Genomic DNA, 16,622 nt, shown 5'->3' with positions numbered 1-16,622 from the left:
TATGATACACACTGGCATTGAATTCCTTCCTTTGGCAATCCCACTCCACTGTTAATAGAAGCTTGTGAGCGGTCAGCCTGATTTCATTATGACACTTCTAATCATTCTGCAGGGCCCAACTCAGCAGCCACAGAGTCCACAGGGCAAGGAAGAGGAAGGGACCATGATGCCAGTTTAGCTCTAGCACTCCACAGGCTTCGTTGTGTCAGTAAAATTTGGCCAGTGACCTAGAACACACTAACCAGGAATTCACAGCCAAGAAACATGAAAACTGAAGAAACCTCATAAATGAACCTTCTTTCTACCAGCCTTCTTCTAGCCATTCATTTTGTCATCCTTTAATTTCACCTGCTCGCTTCCTTTTTACCTCCTTTCTTCTCCTCTCCTCCTGTGTCATCTCTCTCTTCTCTTCTTCATTTGCTCCTCTGCTTACTTTCCCCCCCACAAAAAAATTGATTTAGACAAATAAAAAGAGCATAAACATGGAAGTCAGGTGAAAGGAAATAAAGGTTGAAAAGTGGAAAGCACATACACATTAAATCATTTCTCTCTGTGTGTCCTTGGCAACGTGTTTAACTTCTCTGAGCTGTATTTCCACTATGAAGAAATAACATGTTATGAGAATTAAATGGGAATAATGTATATATATATATATATATATAATCTCTATTATATGTGACTAAAAGTACTCAATAAATGGTAACTACTATTATTTATTATCAGCAGCAACATAATTTGCTATTTTTGTAGGCTCGCTCTTTGTCCGCATACTGTGCTCCTTTAAACTCTCTTTGCCTCCCACCATCTTGCATCCTCCAGAGATGATGTTCATGATTATGACAATGATGGGGGAGAGGGAGGGGATGATTCGCAATTCATTTTGTGTTCATGATGTGCTATATCCCGTGCTAGGTGTTTAACACACATTATCTGATTTAATTCTTACAATAATGCTACTAGGTAGTCACAGTATTAGCATTATCCTCATTCTACAGATGAGAAATGGGGCTTAGAGAATTTAATTAACTGGACCAAAGTTCACACAACTAAGAAGTTGCAGTTGCAGAATTTGAAACTAGTGTCTGTGTCCTTGACCACTACAAAACTTGCCTGCATGAGATACTTCTCCACAATCAAAGGCAAACACGTCAGCAATGGCATGCCTCATTTTATATTTAGAGTTAAGGGGTTTTTATATAAATACAGGGATAGAAATGCTTACAAAGTAAAGCACTATGAAGAGAGAGAGACTGTCAAGTGGCAGTGCAGGTGCCTGACTGAGCTTCCCCATGAATCCCTAAATTTTTAGTGTTGGATGGGCTCAGGATCTATGTTGTGCTCTGAGGTTTAATTGGGGAGAGTTCATGGTTCCTTTCTATTCCCTTCAAGTACCTCTTACTTCATCCCAAAGACTAAGGAATATTGTCATAGATTGGTCAAGTTCCTGGACTACAGTTCTAAGAGGTAGAGCTTCCAAAGGGATTGAAGTTCAAGCATACATGATCATGGTTTCTCTTTAAATATACTTTATTCCTAGGGGCTCAAGAGAGCAGAGGTGGAATTGGCTCAAAGAAAGTCTGACTAAATCTTCCACTTTATTTTGGACTGAGAGAAAGCAAGGTGATCTCAAGCAACTGGTTTGGAAAAATGAACAGGGTTGTACATAAAAGGAACCCCCCCACCAACACCACCACACACACACACAAACAACAAGGGTAGTGCTTAAACTAGAGAAAATAGGAGAAGAAAGTAAAGTAACAGAAATATCTTAAGGGATCTTCTCCTTCATGATAAAATCCTCACAGACCTAAGGAATTCTAGATGAAAAGGTACTATGGCATAATAACAGTACAAGGCCCAGAAAGACTTAGAATCATTCTAGACAAAAAAATACAGAGATCATGGAACTATTCTCAGGAGTGTGCCTGTTATAAATGTAGGGTATCTTGCTGCAAGAGGGAATGAGTGCTAAATCCCTAAAGAAACCCACACTGCATAGACTGAATTGTCCCCCCAAAATTCATATCTTGAAGCCCTAAACCCCAATGCAGCTACATTTGAAGATAGAGCATTTAAGTAATTAAGGTTAAGTGAGGTCATAAGGGTGGGGCCCTAATCGGATAAGACTGGTGTCCTTAGAAGAAGAGATACCAGAGAGCTCTCTCTCTCTCTCTCCACGTGCACACAGAGGAAAGGCCATGTAAGGACATAGCAAGAAGGCAGCTGTCTCTCTGCAAGCCAAAAAGAGAGCTCTCACCAGAAACTGAATCTGCCAGCCCCTTGATCTAGGACTTCAAGCCTCCAGTACTATGAGAAAATAAATTTCTGTTGTTTAGGACACCCAGTCTGTGGTATCTTCTTATGGCAGCCTGAACTGACTAATACACTCACTAAAATTCAACAATGGAACCCAAGGAAGTAGGAAATCAAGAAGAAGATGGAAAGAAAATTTAGGAGTTTTAAACAAGAAAATGGACACCAAAAGGAAGAAGGAGACTTCAGAAAAAACCTGAGGATGGCAATGCCACTCTAGCAGGTTGCTAAATTTTGCAAAAAGACAGGAGCCCCCTGTGGAGAAAAGACAATTTGTAACAGGGGTGGATTTCCCCCCAGAGTGTAAGAGTTGTTGTGTCACAATTAACATTCTGATGGGAGATTCCTCCCAATGGAGTTGTAAGTTCACGTGTCTTCCACTCTAGAAAACTGGCATAGATTGGTTACCACCTGGCAATGCTGGAAACAAGAAATCTCTGTATTTTGCTCTCCTGTTGACTCTATCCATCAGCTTCTCCCATATGACTCTTTTAGTCTATGGTTCATATCAACAATGTACATCTAGAATACAATATATGTTAATTTCCAACTCATACTTTGTTGGAGGACATGTTACTATATAAGGAAACTACCGCTGTGATTGAGAGTGGCTGAAGCATGAATATTTGTTGCTGCAATTTTAGGTGTTATCTGTATTGTTGGAACTGCAGAACTGTAAGACACATTTGGAAGCTGGAATTAAATTACCTCAAATTTTGAGATGTTTGGTGGTGTTGAAGAAGCAACCTCAGTTCCAGAGGAAGGCAGCTTCTATGGAGAAACCCAGATTCCAAATAGGCCACCACCTACAGCAAATGAGTCCACCAAGAAAAAATGGTTGTTATAGATATTTAGGGAATTTACTCTTTTTATGGCAACAAGAAGAAAGGAGATCCATTTTATTATACTAGTTTCTCAGGTGAAACAAGGGATTGACTTACTAGAGAAATTCATACTGTTCAACTTTAGGTTAATTATGTTATAGTATTATAAAGCTATATCCTATATCCATCGTTTATTAGCATGTTGTGTTAGCAAATTACTTGATGTCTCTTATCCTCAGGTTTCTCAACTGTAAAATGAGATAGATAATAATACTAACCACCTCAGAAAGTTAATGTGGGAATTGAGTTAAACAATGCCTGAAAAGTGCCTAGCCCATAATAATTGCTCAATACATGTTAGATGCTCTTATAATAATCATTTTTTTCTCTGGACTTTACTCTGGGGCAAATAGTAAAACACTGTCTTGTCACTGGGTTGGAGAAATAGGGGAGGAGGAGAAACATCTAGCATTGAATGAGCACTTAACTGTGTGCTAGACACTGTACTGAGTGCCAAGACATAGATTATTTTTTTTAATTTTAGTTATTATTCAATTATTATGTATTTGTATTTATTATTTATTACTCAGCCCAACCTTATGGAGTAGGTACCATTACTTTAAAGACGATGAAACTGAGGTTCAGAAAGACTAAGCATTTTACTAAGGTCAACACAGGTAGTAATTAGTGACTCTAGGAGCAGAAACCCCAGTGATAAGACTCCAGGGACTATCATCGTGACAAGGATCAAATAAAACATATTTCAACAAAATTGAAGTCAAAAATAAAAAGAGTATGACTTCTCAGGTATTGTACAGAGTGGTACTGGAGCTAACCTCAAAAAGGGTCCTTGGGCAATGTCAGAGGCCTTCATAAAAGCCTTGAAAGACCAAGCTGCCCATCTCATGGCCACAAGTGCAGAGGCAGAGACTGAGCCAGTGATCTCAGTGGGATCAGGACCCTGATATTTTCCTGACCTTCACATCTCATTCTACTCTGGGATGAAAAGTTTGTCTCTGGATTGACCTCTGTCCTTGAATGTGCACTTTCAAGGGAGTTAAAGATCATGTGCATACATGTATGTTCTTTCCTTGTATTTCCTTGATTCCTTGAAGCTGGAGAAGGAAGATAAGAACAGGACCTGCTCTGTCCTGGGGGAAAATCTGTCCATCTCTGCTTCATTTTGGTCCCTTCTCCCTTTTTAGACCTACATCATCCCAACTGGTGAGAAAAGATGAGTCTGGAGATGACTCCTTCCTAAGGGCTTCTAGAGCTTCTTATTCTTTTATTCATTGCTGGATGCTCTGGCCTTTGCCGTTGGAGCAGAAAGATCTGAGACTCAGGGTGCACTTAATGAAAAGGAAGCAGAATAGATTAGTGGTTATTATCCTTGACTACACATTAGAATCCACCTTGTTAGGTTTTTTAAATTCTATTGGCCAAACCACATATTATACCAAATCAGCCAGTATCTCTGGTGGCAGAAAAGAGGAGAACCAAAAAAACAGTGTTTTGTTTTGTTTTTTTTAAATCTTAGATCACTCCAATGGACAACTAGTGAAATAGACCACATAACCTGTTTTGGTTCCAAATCTCAGAACCACCCTTGGCATGGAAAAAAATGTTTTCTGTATGACCCAATATAGAGCATTAAAGTTCTACAACAGGGTTAAGGGTCAGAGCCAGAGTATAATAAAGAATGCTCCTGGGGCTTCCCTGGTGGCGCGGTGGTTGAGAGTCTGCCTGCTGACGCAGGGGACACGGGTTCATGCCCCAGTCTGGGAAGATCCCACATGCCGCGGAGTGGCTGGGCCCGTGAGCCATGGCCGCTGAGCCTGCGCATCCGGAGCCTGTGCTCCTCAACGGGAGAGGCCACAGCAGTGAGAGGCCCGTGTACCGCAAAAAAAAAAAAAAAAAAAAAAAAAAAAAGAATGCTCCTGGGTTCCACCATTTTATCTTATTAATATATATTCCCTTTGGGGACTTTGAATGATTAAACCGGAATAGTATTTATTCCAAGGTTTTGGGTCATATACAACCCTCTAACCCCATGATATTTCTCACAAATTGCAGAGGCCACATTTCTCTCCAATTACAACTGTGCTCTTTCCCTTTCCCTTTTCCCTCTTCAGCAACACTTGAGCTGGAAATTACGTTCTATATAATCATGATATTGTTCCATGAAATATCAGGAATGATTTTTTTTAAGTATCATAAAAACATTTCCAAGAGGAGGAAATGCTTATATCTGACAGAAATGTAATAGGTCAACCAAAACTTCTATTTAAGCATCATGAAACAAAAATAAAGTTCTGTTTGTCCTAGAACTATGACAAAAATCACAAATTATCTTCACCAAGGAAGAAAAATTTTAACTAATAATATCAAAGTATGCACAGAGAAGTTAAACAGCAGTACCAGACTGAAACAACATGGCCATAAAAACGTGGCTCTCACCTTAGTTCACACGTTAACACATTACAACCTCATTGTGAGCATTTTAAAGATGAGTTAAACCAGAATCCGTAGAGATGAGACCCATGCATGAGGTTGGTAGGGTGTTTTTTGTGTTTTTTTCCTTCAAGCTCCCCAGAGGACTCCAATATTCAGCCAAAATTAAGAACCAATGCTCGGGACTCCCCTGGTAGAGCAGTGGTTAAGAATCTGCCTGCCAATGCAGGGGACACGAGCTCAATCCCTGGGCCAGGAAGGTCCCACATGCCACAGAGCAACGAAGCCAATGCACCACAACTACTGAGCCTGCGCTCTAGAGCCCATGAGCCACAACTACTGAGCCCACATGCCACAACTAGTGAAGCCCACACACCTAGAGCCTGTGCTCCACAACGAAGAGCAGCCGGCACTCACCACAACTAGAGAAAGCCCACACACAGCAATGAAGACCCAATGCAGCCAAAAACAAACCAAACAAAAACAAAAAAGAAGAACCAATGCTCAAGCAGTGTTTCAGAACCTTGGACAGCTAGATACAGAATAGGCAGTAGTAAGACAAAATAATAATAAATTGAGACATTGTTCACTTTTTACTAAAGAGACGATCACTTTTTACTAAAGAGGCAGAAAAGTAGGAGAAAACAGGAAGAGGGAAAAAAAGCACACCCACAGACTGGAAGAAAATGCAAATGATGTGACTGACAAGAGAATAGTCTCCAAAATTTACAAAGAGCTCATGAGACTTAATATCATCAAAACAAACAACCCAGGGCTTCCCTGGTGGCACAGTGGTTGAGAGTCCGCCTGTCGATGCAGGGGACACAGGTTCATGCCCCGGTCCGGGAGGATCCCACATGCCGTGGAGCGGCTGGGCCCGTGAGCCATGGCTGCTGGGACTGTGAGTCCAGAGCCTGTGCTCCACAACGAGAGAGGCCACAACAATGAGAGGCCCGCGTACCACAAAAAAAAAAAAAAAAAAAAAATCCAGTCAAAAAATAGGCAGAAGACCTAAATAGACATTTTTCCAAGGAAGACATACGGATGGCCAAGAGGCACATGAAAAGGTGTTCAACATTGCTAATAATTAGAGAAATGCAAATCAAAACTACAATAACGATTTTTGGTAGAGGAGGCAAGAATATACAATGGAGAAAAGACAGCTTCTTCAATAAGTGGTGCTGGGAAAACTGGACAACTACATGTAAAAGAATGAAATTAGAACACTCCCTAAAACCATACACAAAAATAAACTCAAAGTGGATTAAAGACCTAAATGTAAAGCCAGACACTATAAAACTCTTAGAAGAAAACATAGGCAGAACACTTTATGACATAAATCACAGCAAGATCCTTTTTGACCCACCTCCTAGAGAAATGGAAATAAAAACAAAAATAAACAAATGGGACCTAATGAAAGTTCAAAGCTTTTGCACAGCAAAGGAAACCATAAACAAGATGAAAAGACAGCCCGCAGAATGGGAGAAAATATTTGCAAATGAAGCAATTGACAAAGGATTAATCTCCAAAATTTATAAGCAGCTCATGCAGCTCAATATCCAAAAAACAAAAAACCCAATCCAAAAATGGGCAGAAGACCTAAATAGACATTTCTCCAAAGAAGATATACAGATTACCAACAAACACATGAAAAGCTGCTCAACATCACTAATCATTAGAGAAATGGAAATCAAAACTACAATGAGGTATCACCTCACACCAGTAAGAATGGCCATCATCAAAAAATCTACAAACAATAAATGCTGGAGAGGGTGTGGAGAAAAGGGAACCCTCTTGCACTGTTGGTGGGAATGTAAACTGATACAGCCACTATGGAGAACAGTATGGAGTTTCCTTAGAAAACTAAAAATAGAACTACCGTAGGACCCAGCAATCCCACTACTGGGCATATACCCTGAGAAAACCATAATTTAAAAAGAGTCATGTACCACAATGTTCATTGCAGCTCTATTTACAATAGCCAGGACATGGAAGCAACCTATGTGTCCATCGACACATGAATGGATAAAGAAGATGTGGCACATATATACAATGGAATATTACTCAGCCGTAAAAAGAAACGAAATTGAGTTATTTTTAGTAAGGTGGATGGACCTAGAGACTGTCATACAGAGTGAAGTCAGAAAGAGAGAAAAAAATACCGTATGGTGGCATGGACATATATACACTACCAAATGTAAAATAGAGCTAGTGGGAAGCAGCTGCATAGCACAGGGAGATCAGCTCAGTGCTTTGTGACCACCTAGCGGGGTGGGATAGGGAGGGTAGGAGGGAGACGCAAGAGGGAGGAGATATGGGGATATATGTATACGTATAGCTGATTCACTTTGTTATACAGCAGAAACTAACACACCATTGTAAATCAATTACACTCCAATAAAGATGTTAATAAAAAACTACAATGAGAGACTTCCCTGGTGGTGCAGTGGTTAAGAATCTGCCTGCTGGGCTTCCCTGGTGGTGCAGTGGTTGATAGTCCGCCTGCCGATGCAGGGGACACGGGTTCGTGCCACGGTCCGGGAGGATCCCACATGCCACGGAGCAGCTGGGCCCGTGGGTCATGGCCGCTGAGCCTGAGTGTCCGCAGCCTGTGCTCCGCAACGGGGGAGGCCACAACAGTGGGAGGCCCGTGTACCGCAAAAAAAAAAAAAAAAAAAAATCTGTCTGCCAATGCAGGGGACATGGGTTCAATCCCTGGTCCAGAAAGATCCCACATGCCGCAGAGCAAATAAGCTCATGCACCACAACTACTGAAGCCTGCGAGCCACACGTACTGAGCCCACAAACCACAACTACTGAGCCTGCACTCTAGAGCCTGCGTGCCACAACTACTGAAGTCCACACACCTAGAGCCCCTGCTCCGTAAAAGAGAAGCCACCACAATGAGAAGCCTGCACACCACAACAAAGAGTAGCCCCCACTTGCCGCAACTAGAGACCTGCGCACAGCTACAAAGACCCAACACAGCTAAAAATAATAATGATACTAAATAAATAAATAAATAATTTAAAATAGCTTTATAAAAAAACTACAATGAGATATCACCTCACACCAGTCAAAATGGCTATCATCAAAAAATTCACAAACAACAAATGCTGGAGAGGGTGTGAAGAAAAGGGAACCCTCTTGCACTGTTGGTGGGAATGTAAATTGATACAGTCACTATGGAGAACAGTATGGAGGTTCCTTAAAAAACTAAAAATAGAACTACCATATATGACCCTGCAATCCCACTCCTGGGCACATATCCAGAGAAAAACATGGTCTGAAAGGATACATGCACCCTAATGCTCATTGCAGCACTGTTTACAATAGCAAAGATATGGAAGCAACCTAAATGTCCATCAACAGAAGAATGGATAAAGAAGACGTGATACATATATACAATGGAATATTAGCCATAAAAAAGAATGAAATAATGCCATTTGCAACAACATGGATGGACCTAGAGATTGTCATACTGAGTGAAGTAAGTCAGACAAAGAGAAATATCATATGATATCGCTTATATGCAGACTCTAAAAAGAAATGATAAAAATGAACATATTTACAAAACAGAAACAGACTCACAGACTTAGAGAATGAACTTATGGCTACGGTGGGGGGGGGGGCGGCGGTGGAGGGTGGAGGGAAGGGATAGTTAGGGACTTTAAGATTGACATGTGCACACTGCTATATTTAAAAAGGATAACCAACAAGGACCTACTGTATAGCACAGGGAACTCTGCTCAAAGTTATGGGGCTACCTGGATGGGAGGGGAGTCTGGGGGAGAATGTATACATGGATATGTATGACTGAGTCACTTTGCTGTGAACCTGAAACTATAACAGCACTGTTAATTGGCTATACTCCAATATAAAATAAAAAGTTTAAAAAAATGCTCTGCTCATAAAATCCACTGTGATTAATACCTTCAGGCTTTCCTCTTTGTGCAATGGTAACAATATCTCAAATCAAAATAAAACAACAAAAGAATCCATGTAGTTTGAAAAAAAATCACAAAATATCAATAGAAAACCCCATTCTTGTTTAAAATAGTGTTCTCAAATCAAAATAACTTAGAGGGTCCAGGTAGAAAATGTTAAGAAAAGAAACAGGGACTTCCCTGGTGGCGCAGTGGTTAAGAACCCGCCTGCCAATGCAGGGGACATGGGTTCGAGCCCTGGTCTGGGAAGATCCCACATGCAGCGGAGCAACTAAGCCCATGCGCCACAACTACTGAGCCTGCACTCCAGAGTCCACGTGCCACAACTGCTGAAGCCTGCACGCCTAGAGCCCATGCTCCGCAATAAGAGAAGCCACCGCAATGAGAAGTCCGCACACCGCAACAAAGAATAGCCCCCACTCACCACAACTAGAGAAAGCCCGCGCACAGCAAAGAAGACCCAACACAGTCAATAATAAATAAATAAATAAATGAAACAGAGGCAAGGTTTGTTATGCAATGGTGGTTTAAGTTTACTCTTTTGACAAAGACCCCCTTTGCATATAGACTACTCTCCAGTTACACACATACACGCACACAATCATTCTTTGATCCTTCTAGGAAAGCCGTGACCTTCTCGGTCTGGATTTTACTTTTCTACTTTTAATGGAAAAATATTCTTAAGACATAATTGCATTTTCCTTTTTATTCTACTATAAGAAAAACAAGATGATAATAAATGGAAACTTTGGGGGGCCACAACATGCAGGCTAAACAGAACACATCTGTAGGATGATTTTGGTATATATAACATCAACTTGCAACTATATGAAATTAATAAAATAATGCAAAACATATGAAACTTTCTGACTCACTTCAAAACTAAGCTCAAATTAATCTCAGGCTTAAATGTGCTTTATGATTTATGGGGTATTTAAGTGAGAGAGATCTTTTCACTATTTATCATAAGCTTTCCAACTTCCCAGGCAAATTACATTAGCAAATTTCTGTTTTGCAAAGCACCTGTTGGTCTGATAGCTGCAGGTCACACAATGCTAAAAACTGCAGCAATTACCTGGACAATTCATGATGAACAGGGCATTTGCATAGCATTCAGGATACTCCATTATCATTTTCATTACAATGCAGGCAAATTATTTATTGGAAACCTAGACAAAGTGGTTCACATTTATCAGGCAAAGCCACAGAGGCACTATGCAAATACCTCTACCTTTTCTGTCACTGGCGGTATTTCAGTCAGTTCATCATTGAAAGCACCTTTCATTAAACAAAGGTGTCTGACTGTGAAGGCCTAAAGCCAAGCAAAGCTCTTTTTATCCAATCAATCATGAGAAAATAGATAGTACTCACATTATCTAATTTATTTATAACTGATTAGTCACTGAAAATCAAAAAGGGGAGAGAAATTTGTTTTCTCCATGAATAAAGTAAATCACTTTTATGTTATTTTTTTAAGAGGAGGATCCTTCAGGCATCTGGTTCATCTTGTATATGACTATTGACGCCCTGATTTTAAATAGAGTTCAGCCTGGTAGAGTGAGAAGTCAATTTTTCATATCATCCCATTGCACTCCTGTGAGCTCTGTGTACTACTCTTTCCAAAGAGAATGGTGAGCCCTGGACCGTGCTTCCTGTGACTTTGAAGAGGAGAAGCATTTAAGGCATAATATCAGAAATATTTACAGTTGCCAACAATTCCATCTCGGAGCTAAAGTTATAAATACTTCACTAAATTCCAAAGGAATATTTATGAGATGTTTTTCCCCTGAGAAAGAATTGCAATCTCAAAAAATGTCTGTTGTAAATAAATATATAACCAGTTTGGGAAATGTATGTTTCTTTCTGGGTTCACCGAACTTTAGAATCCATGGTACAAGAGGCACTAGGGCGCACCTCTCCAACCCTGAGTGCTGCCTGGGTGCCATATGCAAAAGCTCAGAGGCTTGGGCTGTTCTGAGTGCTTGTGTAGGCTGCCCTGGCTGAAGGCCTCTCTGGTAGATCCTGATTCTTTTTACTGTGCTACAACCTGCCCATTAATTAGGAACTGGGACAAGATCACTATAAATATTGGAAGGCTAAGCAAATCAGTTTCCAAAGCACATATTTCTGAGATTGATTAACCACATGGACAGCCAGAGACTATCAAATGTCTCTAGCACACAGTTCATTCTATAACCTGAATTCTACATTTGCTTTCCCTGAGTGTAATAAAGACCAATACAGAGAAAAACTCTAGTGATTATAATAAAAACTAATGTGGTAGATGGCTAATTTAGAATTGATAAGTAGAAACTTTTTCCCCAAGTGGGAAATGTTGCTCTTTCTAGTTATCGTGTGTGTGTGTGTATGTGTCTGTTTTATTTAAGTGAAATTCATATAACTTAAAATTAGCCATTTTAAAGTGAATAATACATGATCATCCTTCTAGGTATTTTAAAGGCTAGACTGACTACCATGCCCTTCCAATGCTAAAAGTGAAAGCTACAATCAATCAAAATTCCTTTGTACTTCAGGTTTATGCTATGTTTATGCCAAATGAAATGTTCAACTGATTTTTTTCCACTGAACTGACTAGTTTTTGACAAAACTGACTCAAATTGACTATTTAAGATGTGCTTATATAACACTATAGTAACAGATCCAGAGGAACAACAATAAACGAGTATGTTCTCATACTTCTGGCTGAAGGACAACAGTCGTACTTTTTAATCTACCGTTGTGGTGTCTTAGAGACATAGATTCAGTAGTAATTCTATTGAACCCTAAGATGTCCACAGAGAGAAGCCCTGTGCTCATGACCACGGAGATCTGACCTCATCTCCATCAGAGCTCAGAGATTAAAACATGCCTTCGACACCACTGGACTTAGCTGCTTCATTCCTGCCCAAGGAAGAATTACACCATACCCTTGACTCCTCTGTACAAAGCAGTGTGCCTGGACAGTGCACTGCAAAAATTGGAAAACATACAAAGTCTGCTTTGGGGAACCTCCAAATCCACTTCTCTGAATCCTTCTCCTGCCTAGCTATGCTCTGGTGACCAGTGAATTTCTGTGCCTCCCCAGAGCTAAGCCTGCCCTTCCCAAGAAGACAGCAAAATCCTAAACCTTTCTCAGTTCTGATCAACTTACTGCTTAATGCCCAGTGCTTTACTGCTTTTGATAATAAAATAAACAAACCAGAACTATAAAGCTAAAGGCTGATGATGAATGACACCCCATATTACTATTGCACTTCAGCCTAAGAGACACAAAGGAGGAGCCAGTGAGAAGACTCAAACCTCCTATAGGTTAAAGACTCAAACCTCCATATTACTATTGCACTTCAGCCTAAGAGACACAAAGGAGGAGCCAGTGAGAAGACTCAAACCTCCTATAGGTTAAAGGGGAGAATGGATTTGGGGCCCCCGGGTTTTTCTGTGTTCCTGAAACCACCGTTGTGGTCTGTCACCCTGGTAAGTTGATCCTGAGAATGTGTTTACTTTATGCTTAAGAAATTACAAATGTTGGGACGTTCCTGGTGGTGCAGTGGTTAAGAATCCGCTTGCAGGGGACACAGGTTCGATCCTTGGTCCAGGACGATCCCACATGCCACAGAGCAACTAAGCCCATGCGCCACAACTACTGAGCCTGCGCTCTAGAGCCTGAGAGCCACAATTACTGAGCCCACGTGCCACAACTACTGAAGCCCGTGCGCCTAGAGTCTGTTCTCTGCAACAAGAGAAGCCACCACAAACAGAAGCCCATGCACCACAAGGAAGAGTAGCCCCTGCTCACCACAACTAGAGAAACCCCGCATGCAGCAATGAAGACCCAACGCAGACAAAAATAAACAAATTAATTAATTTTTTTTAAAAAAGAAATTACAAATGTTACTCCAGGGTGGAGATTTCACTCCAGAATCACCCATGCACCTTCTCAAATGGAAGATGCTCAGGCCTGTATCCCACCTCCAGGGATGCCATCTCTAGCATCCAGGCACCTGTACTTTTTGAAAGTACCCAGGTGAGTTTCAGTCACAGTCAGGGTTGACTCCCTCTCAAAGAGATTCTAGTCATCAGATGATCACTGAGGGCCATCCTGCCTCTGAAGTTCTGTGATATGCAATGAAACTTTTCTTTCTCCACAATCATGAGAGAAAATTACGTCCCACTGTCTGTCCTGTTAGCCTCTTCTGGAGCCCCAAGATTTTTAGTACTAAGCATGACATCCAGGTTTTAAAGCAGATTTCATTTTTCTCCTCCTACTCACCACGGATGAAGGAGAGTTTGAGGTCTGTGTGACTCCATTCCATTACTAAAATGAATCGAAAGGCCTCGAAAAGCATCCCCAGCCAAGCCATCAATAATGTAAAAACATGGTCCCCGTGGATTGCAAAAGAGATGTCTATTTCGATAGGAACATCCTGTGTGGCCTTTGTGTGTGAGGAGGTGACTATTTAATTAAGAGCATCGTCCCTGTCAGGACAAAGTCGCTCTCCAAACGCAATCGTCAAATCTTAACAAGAGCACGTCTGCCACCTAGTGTTCAAAGTCAGCATAACATTTGTCAGTCCTCAGAAAAGCAGCTGCTTTATCTCAGGCCTTCTTTAGTTTTGCTTTCTTTAGCTAACGTCAGTTCTGGAATGCTTGGGGGTAATAGTGGGAGGTATTATTTCTGGGTAAAACCTATCAAAACACAAAAACTTGCACTCATTACTCACTCACTCACTGAAGACTATGAAAATCAATCAAAACATTAGTGATCCGTCTGCCTGACCCTCATTCTCATTAAATTGGGTCCACAAAGCTGGCAGTTGGAACAACACGTTTGCAGAGCAGATTCTGTAGTCTGATAGGTGGTTTCTACATGCACATCTTTAACCTTGAGAAGTTTTGCTCCTCATTGGCTGGAGGTAGTCTGTCCAATTACAGTAATTTAAATTTCAACAAGAGCGTAACAGCGAGTTAACAGTGAGGACTGTAGTATTTTGGTGCTGAAATTTACATTTCACAACATATAATTCACATCAAAATGTTCTGTCCCTAGGAAATGCCTGGGGCCAGACTAAACAGCCCTATCTCCCCAGGTGATGGTGATAAAGATACTAAATAAAATAAACCTGAACTTACAGGGAAGTGTTGAGGAATAGCTATTACATGCAGGGGTAAAAGCTCTTGTTGAAGCAAAGATGCAGGTGTACCTTATGTGGTTTAATGCCCTTTCCCCAGCCAGAGTAAGAGCTGTCCTATGGCTAATGTGAGTAGCGATGGATCACCAGGCGATGGATTCAGAGAGAGGAACCTATGGGGATAACCAGCCCTTTCTTCCTCATGGTTCCACTTCTACAATGCAGTCAATCCTCTTTGCCCTCTTCCAGGTTAAAGATAAAATATATATGACCTCTGGGAACAAATAAAGGACTAACAGTTATCAGGGGAATTTATCCAGGCACCACTGAAATTAACGGGCATCAATCAAGCCCTTATGATGTACCAGGCACTGTGCTTCACCTACATTACCACCCCATTGAGATAGAGTCAACTGTTGATAACCTGTGCCAATAAGACTGGAAGAACTAGGGGTCCTCCCTACATCCAGGGAATCCCTGCATTCCATTTACCCTTGGTATCACAAGCCAGTGGGCTCTAGGAACTAGGGGAAAAAAGTTTTTAAGCATGTCAGTTTTTAAAGAACCCAGGCAATGGGCAACTGGCTCTAGAATCTGGGCTCTTAAATGCTGCACTACACTGTCCGCTGCAGCACAATATTATACATTCTTCCTTGACAGTTTATTCTCAGCCCAATAAAAACAAAAGAGAAATATCTCAATGTGATGCCATTTAAACTTAAATCAGAAACTGAACCACTTCACTTTTCCAAAAAAAAAGAGAGAAAGAGAGAAAGAAGAAAGGAAGGAAGGAAGGAAGGAAAGAAAACCATTATTGAAATGTCTAATTCTTTGCTGTCATGGCTCTAACAATGGTGTACATCATTGCCTCACCACCTCAGTCCTTTTCCTGGTTACACAACATGACCATTGCTTAATAATTGAAGTTCCTTTCTACTAGGTTGGACAATATTGGTAATTATGCATCCACGTTATTTACAAACATTTAAAACATTTGCAAACATGTACAGTTTGCCAGGTAATTTAAAACAAAAATTTTAAAGACAATCTAAATCAGTGAGTATTTTCTATGGTTTTAATTTCTTGTACTGGGTTTTTTACTCATATGTGTTGGAATATTTCCTCCCAGTAGACAAAATGTATTTCTGGCTTGTAAAAAAGCTTTAGGAAAAGAGAGCTCCTAGGGTTTAAGTCAGTAGTTCAAGACCTGACTAATGATCAGAACTTCCTGCTCAGATTTTCAAAAATACAGGCTCCCCGGCTCCATCTTGGAGCATCTGAATCTGATTCTGCTGAGGCCCCCAAATTTATTGTACAACATTTTAAAATTCCCAGTGATTCTGATGGTCAGCTAAGTTTGAGACCCTCTGCTCCAGACAGCAGGAGGAACCCTTCTCTTTATTTCTCTTTGTTTCTACATTGGCTCATTTAATGGGAACTTCCACCATGAATTTTCCCCTAAATGTTAAGGGGAAAGTTTCTGTCAGCACTTGGTTCCTCTTCCCCTCACTTGCTCCCACCTGAGAAGAGGAATGACCTGCCTGGATTGGGGAAGTTGAGGGAAGATCACTGTGCTTGCACAGCCTGTCCTCTAGGCTCTGGTTGTTGCTGTCTCCCAAGCAGGCCAAAGCAGGAGCATCTTCTCCAATCTGCTCCTGATTTGTTACAAATTATCTTCCATCAGACATACAATCAGCATGCATCCAACTTAACTTTACCAACCTGAAATCGATTATAATTCACACAGTGATTGGTTTTTTTAATTTTCTTATCTATGGCAAGAAAGGGTTTATGAAGAAAATCCATGATGTTGATAGTACATATGGGAAAGTGATTCTTAACTTGAAAAATAAAAAGTGTTTAAACCCTTTATAGAATTCTTTTGCAAAAATTAATATTCACTTAAGAAGCAAACACTTTTGCCTCATTACATATAAACATCTATATGCTGTTCTTTA

The sequence above is a fragment of the Grampus griseus genome (genome assembly GCF_964374135.1).
Source record: "Grampus griseus genome assembly, chromosome: 16".
Lineage (NCBI taxonomy): Eukaryota > Metazoa > Chordata > Mammalia > Artiodactyla > Delphinidae > Grampus > Grampus griseus.
The sequence above is the reverse complement of the archived record's forward strand: the minus strand, read 5'-3'. Positions refer to the sequence as shown.